The sequence below is a fragment of the Paroedura picta genome, chromosome 8 (genome assembly GCF_049243985.1).
Source record: "Paroedura picta isolate Pp20150507F chromosome 8, Ppicta_v3.0, whole genome shotgun sequence".
NCBI lineage: Eukaryota > Metazoa > Chordata > Lepidosauria > Squamata > Gekkonidae > Paroedura > Paroedura picta.
The window spans coordinates 1705196-1715000 of record NC_135376.1 but is presented as its reverse complement, the minus strand read 5'-3'; the positions used below and the strand labels follow the sequence as shown (position 1 = coordinate 1715000).

General features: G+C 53.5%; 1 protein-coding gene across 4 annotated transcripts in view; it reads left to right on the top strand.

The window, feature by feature from the left end:
• The window catches only part of LPP (LIM domain containing preferred translocation partner in lipoma), a 216394-nt gene that overhangs the window by 176620 nt on the left and 29969 nt on the right, over window positions 1-9805 (top strand). The gene's annotated exons all lie outside the window — the stretch shown is intronic.

Genomic DNA, 9805 nt, shown 5'->3' with positions numbered 1-9805 from the left:
TCCAAAGGGCAGGCCACACTTGAAGTCTGCTTGTAATTGAGTAATTAATTAGTGAATGCGGCCAAGAGGGAATGTAGAAACATTTTGCCTTCTGCCCTCACTCCCGGGGCTGAGCGATCCCAGCCACGGACTGCCAGTCCTCACTGAGACGGTTATTTTACCCTCCGGTCAGGAAAGCATTTTGCCCAGGAGACCAGGAACTCATACAGAGAGGTTGCGGGCACATCATTATGCGCATAATACGTGATTTACGCATTGAGTCACCCTGATGCAGAGAAGGCAGCCTGTCCAGGCCTGGAGGAAGTCTTCTTCCTCTTCCTCTTCCTCTTCAGATATTAGCCAGGGTTGGCCCTGCTTAACTTCCAAAATCTGACAGGACTGAGCTTGCCTTGGCTATCCAGATCAGCCACCTTACGCTGAATCACACATTCGGTCCACCAAGGTCAATCCTGTCTCCTCAGATGGTAGCAGCTCTCCAGGGTCTCCCCTCCCACCTGGTTCTTTTACCTGGAGATGCTGGGGATTGAACCTGGGACCTTCCGCAGGCCAAGCAGAGGTTCTGCCCCAGTGCCCTGGCTCTTTCCGTCAACGTCCCCAGCACCTACGCAGAGTTGTGTGTCTGCCACTGCCGTGGCCTGTGCAGGAGGGTGAACCACGCGAGCCCCCCGTTCGTGTGAGCCACCAGGAAGCAGAGAGACAGCTGCCTGCTAATCATGTCATTAGATCAAATGGGGAAAACTGCATCGCGGCATATTAAAAGCCGGTTGAGAGCAGAGGGATCTAATTAACCTCCCTGGAAAGCTCTGAGGCATTGTATTAAGTCATGAAAATAATTCTGTCCAAATAATTACATTTGAAAAGCCAGGCTGGCTCGGGAAAGGTCGCTTGACTGGCCGTTCATTAACTGTTCTTGGCTGGAATGGCCGGCTTCCTGGTTCTGGGGCTGCTGACCCTCGGCCCACAGGAATCTGGGTGATCTGGAAGAAGAAGGGCTGGCTTTCTTGCCCCGCTATTTGCTGCCCACTCCTCCTCCACATGCAGCCAGCTGGGTGACCTTGGGCTTGCGACAGCACTGAGAAAGCTGTTCTGACCGAGCAGGAATATCAGGGCTCTCTTAGCCTCACCCACCTCACAGGGTGTCTGTCGTGGGGAGAGGAAAGGGAAGGCAAATGGAAGCTGCTTTGAGACTCCTTCGGGTAGAGAAAAGCGGCCTATAAGAACCAACTCTTCTTCTTCTTCTTCTTCTTCTTCAGTACTCTCAGGGCTCTCTCAGCCTCACCCACCTCACAGGGTATCTGTTGTGGGGAGAGGAAAGGGAGGGTGACTGGAAGCCGCTTGGAGACTCATTCAGGGAGAGAAAAGTGGAATAGAAGAACCAACTCTTCTTCTTCTTCAGTAATTTCAGGGCTCTTTCAGCCTCCCCTCCCTCACAGGGTGTCTGTTGTGGGGAGAGGAAAGGGAAGCTGAATGTAAGCTGCTTTGAGACTCCTTTGGGTAGAGAAAAGCGACATATAAGAACCAGCTCTTCTTCTTCTAAATCTTGCGTTTTGCTCATGAATTCCTCCTCAGGGAACCCCCTATAACCACTGCACAAGCACCTGGAGGCCTCTAGAGAAGATTCACAGGAGTTTCTTCATGGTTTAATTGCATAATAGCAACTCCTAAAACTATATAAGGCTGCAAGGAACGTGGTGGATTTTGTTGTTTTGTATAAATTATACACTGTGTGTCCCATTTTGCATTTTTTGGCTGCCACCTGGAGACTAGCAGCCCTCGATGGGAGGGGGAACAGCACTGTCCCTCTGCATCATGAATCCCTTCCCTGCAACATCCCTGCCACCTTCTGCCTGGAAGGTAAGCGCTCAGGATTTCGACTCCTGCTTGCATCTGATGAAGAGAGGTTTGGCTCTTTCAAGGGCCCCTGCACTTGGGCTTTCAAGGGCCCCTGCCCTCACGCCTTGCCCTCCGTCTTGAGCGGCTCTCCTGCGCTCCTTACAAACTCAGACATCCTTGTGAAGAGTTGTCAGATAAATGCCAAACACAGGCTGTGCCATCCGGCCAGCATCGCTTCTTTGAAGGACGCGTCCAACTGCGGTGGTGGAGACAGAGAGCCAAGCGGGAGCCGAGCCATCCGTCACACGGATCAGCCGGTTTAATGGCCTGAACAGTCATGAACAAGGAAATCCAGTAAACGAGATGATTTAGCTTTTGGCCCGAGCAGAAGCTTTCTTCGGGCTGGAGCTGTCAAGCAGGTGCTGCACAGGGACAGAGAGGGTCGTCTGAGGCTGTCTTTGCCGTTCAACCGTAAGGACATCAGAAGAGCCCTGTAGGATCAGAACCGGGAGGGTTCATCTCCTCCAGCATCCCAGCTCACACAGGGGGCAACACCAGGGCACAGAGGCCAAAACCTTCATACGAACATCAGAGGATCCCTGCAGGATCAGACCAGTGAAGGTTCATCCTGTCCAGCTTCCTGTCTCACACAGGGGCCAACCAGTTCTTCTTGAGGGCCAGCAACATGGCGGAGAGACCAAGGCCTTCCTAAGGACATCAGGAGAGCCCTGCTGGGTCAGACCAGGGAGGGTCCCTCTAGTCCAGCCTCCCGTCTCACCCAGGGGCCAGCCAGTTCCTCTGGAGGGCCAGCAACAGGGCAGAGAGGCCGAGGCCTTCCTAAGGACATCAGGAGAGCCCAGCTGGGTCAGACCAGGGAGGGTCCCTCTAGTCCAGCCTCCCGTCTCACACATGGCCAACCTGGCTCTCACAGCTGTTCTGAGGGCCACATTGCATAGATTCTCCTAACAAGAGCCAGCTTGGTGTAGTGGTTAGGAACACGGACTTCTGCTCTGGCGAGCCAGATTTGATTGCATGCTTTCACACATGCAGCCAGCTGGGTGACCTTGGGGTAGTCACAGTCCTGATAGAGCTGTTCTTACAAAGTAGTAATCTCAGGGCTCTCTCAGCCTCCACTCCCTCACAAGGTGTCTGTTGTGGGGAGAGGAAAGGGAATACAAATGTAAGCTGCTTTGAGACTCCTTCGGGTAGAGAAAAGAGGCATATAAGAACCAACTCTTCTTCTTCAGTAATCTCAGCCTCTCCTCCCTCTCAGGGTGTCTCTTGTGGGGAGAGGAAGGGAAGGTGATTGTAAGCCACTTTGAAACTTCTTTGGATAGAGAAAAGTGGCATATAAAACCAACTCTTCTTCTTCTAACTATTTGTTGTTTCATTTTCATCCACTTAATTTATTATTATTACCACTATTAATATAATTATTAAATTTATATACCCCCTCCCTTATGGCTTATCGCCCACCTTTCTCCCTTCTGGGAACCCAAAAGGGGCTTATGTTGTCCTCCTTTTCTCCCTCAGAACAGCCCTGTGGGGTGGGTTTAGCCAACAGTGGGTGACTGGCCCTAGGTCACCCAGCATGGTTCTGTAGCAGAACAGGGATTCGAATGTGGGTCTTTTGGATCCTAATCTGAAGCTGCACCGCACTGGCACCATAGAATTAGATGCCTTTTCCATTGTTCCCCCCCCCCCACACACACACACTTCACATTTGTTTGCACCTGTCTTGACAAACAAGGGGGGTATTAATCTAATACAGCCGCTCTCTAAGATCTAGGTCAGGGGTAGTCAAACTGCGGCCCTCCAGATGTCCATGCACTACAATTCCCATGAGCCCCTGCCAGCGAATGCTGGCAGGGGCTCATGGGAATTGTAGTGCATGGACATCTGGAGGGCTGCAGTTTGACTACCCCTGACCTAGGTAATACACCATGGTTAAGGAAGGTTGCCTATCAGCCTAGCAAATGTTCACTTTGCATCCTTAAATCCAGCTCTGAGATGTGCACGGGGGAGGGAGGGGAGGGAGCCTTTTGTTTTGGAAAGAGGGGGGACGCCTTGTCCTCGTGTATTTCCTTGACTCATCTTGGGAGGGCACAAGAAGCTGCGGGTGAGCCAAACGAAAGCCATCCCGTCCCTGCTCCACCAGAAGATGCCCGCAATCAGAGGTACTTTTCCTCGCTTGAGTGCTTGTTTGCTCAAAAGGGGAAATGTTCCGGTCCAAATATTCCGAGGTGAATCACAGGGAGGCTGGCCTTCGTCCGGAGAGAGAAAGCCCAAGAGGGCCATGGATGCTTGCCACCTAACGCGGGAGGGGAACGAAGTGGCCATCAGAATGCCCGAGGAAGACGAAGGAGAGCTATTTTTTTATGCCCTCGTTTTCATCATCCAAAGGAGCCCCAAAGTGACCAGCAAATGTCTCTCCCAGCAAAAAACAGACACCCTGTGAGGTAGTGGGGCTGGGGGAGTTCTGAGAGAACTGGGTCACCCAGATGGCTGCATGTGGAAGAGGAGAAACCCAGTTCTCCAGATTAGAGGCTGCCACTCTTTGACCGGTGCACCACCCTCCCTCCCAAAAAGATCATGCCTTCAAATCACAATGGAGACATGGCGACACCAACCCCAGAGTCTTTCAGGAAGAAGACAAGCAGGGGTGCAGGTGGGGGTGGGGGTCTGCTGTTGCCTTCTTCTGTGCAGCAACCCCAGTCTTCCTGGGGGGTCTCCTTGGCCAGGGCCAACGCTGAGATCCAGCTAGCCTCTGCCCCCCCCCCCCCCCGTCATGGCAGGTCGTGGAAAGTTCCATCAGGTTGTAGCTGGCTTCTGGTGACCCCATGAGGCATTAAAGGCAGGAGACAAGCAGAGGTGGTCAGAGTCACAGTCACAGTCACATTCAGAGTAGTTCAGCAGTGGAATAGGCTGCCTAAGGAGGTGGTGAGCTCCCCCTCACTGGCAGTCTTCAAGCAAAGGTTGGATACACACTTTTCTTGGATGCTTTTGGATGCTTAGTGCTGATCCTGCGTTGAGCAGGGGGTTGGACTAGATGGCCTGTAGGGCCCCTTCCAACTCTAGGATTCTATGATTCTATGATTCTGTGGTTTGCCACTGCCTGCCTCTCCATGGCCACCCTCGGTGGTCTCCCGTCCAACCTATGGCCAGCCCTGCTTATTCTCTGATCTCTGCGCTCTGGCTAGGCAGGGCTGTTCCGGCTGCTGGAACGGAGCGGAAAAGACAAGCGACTTCTGCAAAGCTCTTGGGCTCAAGGAAGCCCCCACCTCAATGCACCTGCACCCCTTGGAGACCCCGGGATTGGAGTTCAGTGGGAGAGGCTCTGCTTGGCCTGCAGAAGGTCCCCCATCCAGTCCCCAGGCAGGAGGGCCCTGGAGAGCAGCTGCCACTCTGGGACCGATTTCATCTGCCTTAAACTGAACCGGAAACTTGGTCCATCAAGGCCAGTCTCGTCTGCGCAGCCTGGCAGCTGCTCTCCAGGGTCTTAGGTCTTTCCCATCCTTTGTTCCTTGGTCCCCTCGCCTGGAGATGCTGGGGATGGACCCAGGGGCCCTCTGCACGCCAAGCGGGTGGCCTGCCACTGAGCCACGGCCCCTCCCCAAATCAGTCTTGACTGTTCAGAGCGGCAGTGGCCCTCCAGGATCTCAGGCGGGTCTTTCCCATCCCCCCCTCCTGCCTGGTCCTGTTGACCTGGAGATGTCGGGGATCGAACCTGGGACCTTCTGCATGCCAAGCAGAGCCTCTTCCCCTCAGACACAGCCCCTTCCCAAAAGCCCGGGAACATTCTTAGGATGTTTCTGCAGAAAGAGGCTAAAAGGATGTGCCAGTTTCAGAGGGAGGGTGAAGCTGATCCCGGATGCATCATGACATCATCATCGTTGTGCCTCCGCAAGGTCAGGATGCCTGCGTGTTCAACAGCACAGCCGTGCAGCAGCAGCAGCAGCAGCAGCAGAATATCCGAGCAGTGAGACCCAAGACAGAGCCTGGCTCTCCAGAGACCTCCTTTGACCTCTGCCGACAAATGGAATAGTTGGCAGGTTTGGGTGAGCCTGCCCAAGGTACAAAGGGAAAATTAGCGATTGTTCTGGACGGCTGATCCCTTGAAGATGGCCCAGAACATGCCTTGAGATGCGCAGGTGTGTTTTTCAAAGGGGCCCATCCGTGTCTGTACCTGTGGGGCTTGGGACCTTGCTGAACTGCACCCCTGCCAGCCTGAGGATGCCAGCTTCCAGCTGGGCCCTGGAGAACTCACAGAATTACAACTGATCTCCAGACTACAGAAGAGGCAATCCCTGCTTTGGGCCGTGACCTCTGTGGCATTTTACCCCAAACCCTGCCTCCCCCAGCCCTGCGCCCCCAAAATATCCAGGCATTTCCAAGCCCTGAGTTGGCAACCCTGTTGGGAAGAGAAAAGCAGCTTCTCTAGTGGAACGGCAAACTTTGACGTTATTTTTGCTACAAGAGTTGTTCAGCAACTGGCCAAACACTTCTCAGGGATGCTTTAGGTCGATCCTGCATTGAGCAGGGGGGTGGACTAGATGGCCTTTGTGGGAACTCCATCTCTATGATTACAGGATTCTATTTGAACGTCAAGTCAGTTTTTATACCTCAATCTCAGAGCATTTCCCCTTCCTCCCCACCACATGCACCCTAATATGTAGGTACAGCTGAGAGAGCTCTGACAGAACTTCTCTGTGAGAACTGCTCTAATAGGGCTGTGACTGGCCCAAGGGCACCCAGCTGGCTGTGTGTGAAGGAGGAGCAGGGAATCAAACGCAGCTCGCCAGCACCAACCACAGCACCAAGCCCACTGTTAACATTTTTCCCCAGGCTGCCTCAGCCCAGATGTTCCTGCCCTGGGCTGGCGAAGACTTCCTGGAGAGGTGACCTCAAGAGGTGACCCTTTGAGCCCTGGCAGAGCCGTCCTGGAAAAGAAGCCCCTCCTCCCTGGAAATCAGGGGCCTTTGCCTGAGACCATGCGGGGCAGGAGCGGCAGGCCGAAAACGGGAACCGTGTTTGCCCGCTGACCGAACCCCCCGTGCTGTCCTAGAAATGCTGTTCTGTCATCAATATTTCTTCATTAGGAGTAATGATTTTTCCACATTCCCTGCCAGTTAGTTCCCTGGGCCGTCCTGAAGCCGGATGTGTCCTGAATGTCTACAGCACACTTATTGGAGGGACTCCTGACGCGGCGGCCCTTAGGAGAAAATAGCAGCAGCAGCAGGAGGAGGAGGGGGGGCGCCGTGGGAGCAGCGGTGCTTGATGGCCTTGTGGGGGCCCTCGAGAGGATGCTGTGAGCCAAAGCATTTACATAAGAAAGACATTGTGGTGCCCGGCCGGCAAATGACGACACGTCCCTTCTGTCTCCAGAGCGCTTTGCCATGCATCCTTTTGCGCAGCCAGGAGGACTTGGGGAGTGACGGGAGGAGCACGGCCGTCCCAATGATGCCTCATGGCCATTGAGAACCAGAGCGGTGCGGTAGCTTCGGGGGGGGGGGGAGCCCCTCATCCACACAGCTAGCCCCGGCCTGGTCCTCCAGCTCAGGGTAGGACAAATCCTCTCCACATACAAAGAAACAAATCATTGTGCAGGGGGTTGGACTAGATCATAGAATCATAGAATCAGAATCACAGAGTTGGAAGGGACCTCATGGGTCATGTAGTCCAGCCCCCTGCACTATGCAGGACAATCACATCCCAATCGCTCCTCCACTGTCACCTGCCACCCCCTTGAGCCTTCACAGAATCAGCCTCTCTGTCAGATGTCTCTCCAGCCTCTGCTTAAAACTCTCCAAGGATGGAGAACCCACCACCTCCCGAGGAAGCCTGTTCCACTGAGGAACCGCTCTAACTGTGAGGAACTTCTTCCAGATGTCAAGATGGAATTGCTTTTGAATTAATTTCATCCTATTGGATCTGGTCCATCCTTCCAGGGCAAGAGAGAACAACTCTGCTCCATCCTCCCTTTTAAATACTTGAAGATGGTTATCAGATCCCCTCTCAGTCGTCTCCTCTCCCAGCTAAACAGACCAAGCTCCCCCAAACTTTCTTCATTCATACGTCTTGGTCTCCAAACCCCTCACCATCTTTGTTGCCCTCCTCTGGACACGCTCCATTTTGTCAACATCCCTCTTCAATTGGGGTGCCCAAAATGAACACAGGACTCCAAGCGAGGCTGAACCAGAGCAGAGTAAAGTGATACCATCACCTCCCATGATCTGGACACGATACTCCGTTTGGTACAGCCCAAAATCTCATTTGCCTTTTTAGCCACTGAGTCACACTGCTGACTCCTGTTCAATGTATGGTCTACTAAGACTCCCAGATCCTTTTTGCACATGCTACTGCCAAGACAAGTCTCCCCCACCTTATATTGGTGTATTTGGTTTTTCCTGCCTAAATGCAGAACTTTACATTTGTCCCTATTGAACTTCATTTTATTCAGTTTAGCCCACTTCTTGAGCCTCTCAAGGTCATCAAGTTCATCCTATATTCTGACCCAGGAGGTCCCTTCCTACTCTGTGATTCTATGATTTTACCTTCAGAAGCTGGTCGGATTGTCGGGCCAGGGGATCTTTTCTCAGCCTCCCTGATTTGAATCCAGGACCCCTCCCCAAGATCTACAAGATTGTGGGGGTGTGGGCTTTCGAGAGGCAGAGCTGCCTTTGGAATTCTGACTCAAATCTGACAAAGAGTGCGTTGAATGATATTCCCCGGCAGGCCAGTAAGGCTGACCTCAGAAACTGGTCCCCAGGAAAGAAGCTCAAGCAGCCACTGTCCGGCTGGATCACCTTTGCTGAGGGCCTGACCTGGAGGACGCCAACGAGCTGGATCTCATCAGCTCCCAGATGTTAAGCAGGGTCAGCCCTGGCTAGACCTCCTGGGAGCGCAGGCAGTAGCACACTAACCCTGAATGTCACTTGGCTGGCTGTACGACACACATGTTGTGCAATCGATGAATAAATAAACAATCTTCCCCTTCTCTGGAAGTTTTTAAGCAGAGGCTGGGGAGCCCCCTCACAGAAATGCTGATGCTGTGAACTCAGGCAGGTGGTGAGCAGGTGGGCAGGAGGGATTGTGTCCGTGCTGGGTCCTTGTGGCCCTTTCTTGCACGCCTAGGGAAGTACCCATTGCCACTCGGGAGGCAAATTTCTTCCAGGCCAGACTGGCCTGGGAATTCTAGGATTTTTGGGGTGTGCGAGGAGGGCATCATCTGGGCCTGGAATTGGGGTCACTTTGGGTGGGCAGGGAGGTGTGAATTTCCAGCATTCTGCGGGGGGCTGGACTAGATGACCCTGGAGGTCCTTTCCGACTCTAGGATTCTATGACCTTTGCCAAATTAGCAATTGCATCCTTGGGAAGATTATCCAGCCTCTTTGGTTCCCCTCCTTCCAGCTGCTAAAACAGCCTTGCTCCAAGGCAGAGAGATGGCTATTTGCCCTGCTGTCTAAAGCCCGGTTGCTTCCCTTGAGGGCGTGTGGTCTTCAGGGAGACTCTCTGAGCAAGGCTTTCGCCAAAGGCAAGGAGGGACCTCGACTCTGGTTGCGGGGTGGGGAAGACTGCAGGCGGGCTCCATCCCAGCCCAGATTTCATCTGGAGAGAAGGGAGAAGAGCGGGGGAGAGGCAAGAGAAGGCACGATTAATAAGGGATGAGAGGAAGGTGTTGATGAGCAACGTGGTGAGACATGTCCTAACTTAAACTCGTGTGTCCGGCTCCAGCGGGCCTCCATCTTGAGAACTGGGCAGGATTTTTACCCCTCCAAAAGAAGCTTGAAAAGGAAGAACATGGAGCAAGTTGATGAACGTCCTTCCACGGTGTCTGAGTGGAACAAGAGAACCTCCGAAGCCCGGAGCCAGGAGGAGACATCCGGGGAACCCCCTCTCGTCTCCGTGCCCCCCACCAGACCTCAAGCAGAACTGGTTGGCCACTGGGAGAGAGAGGGTGGAGGACTGCCCC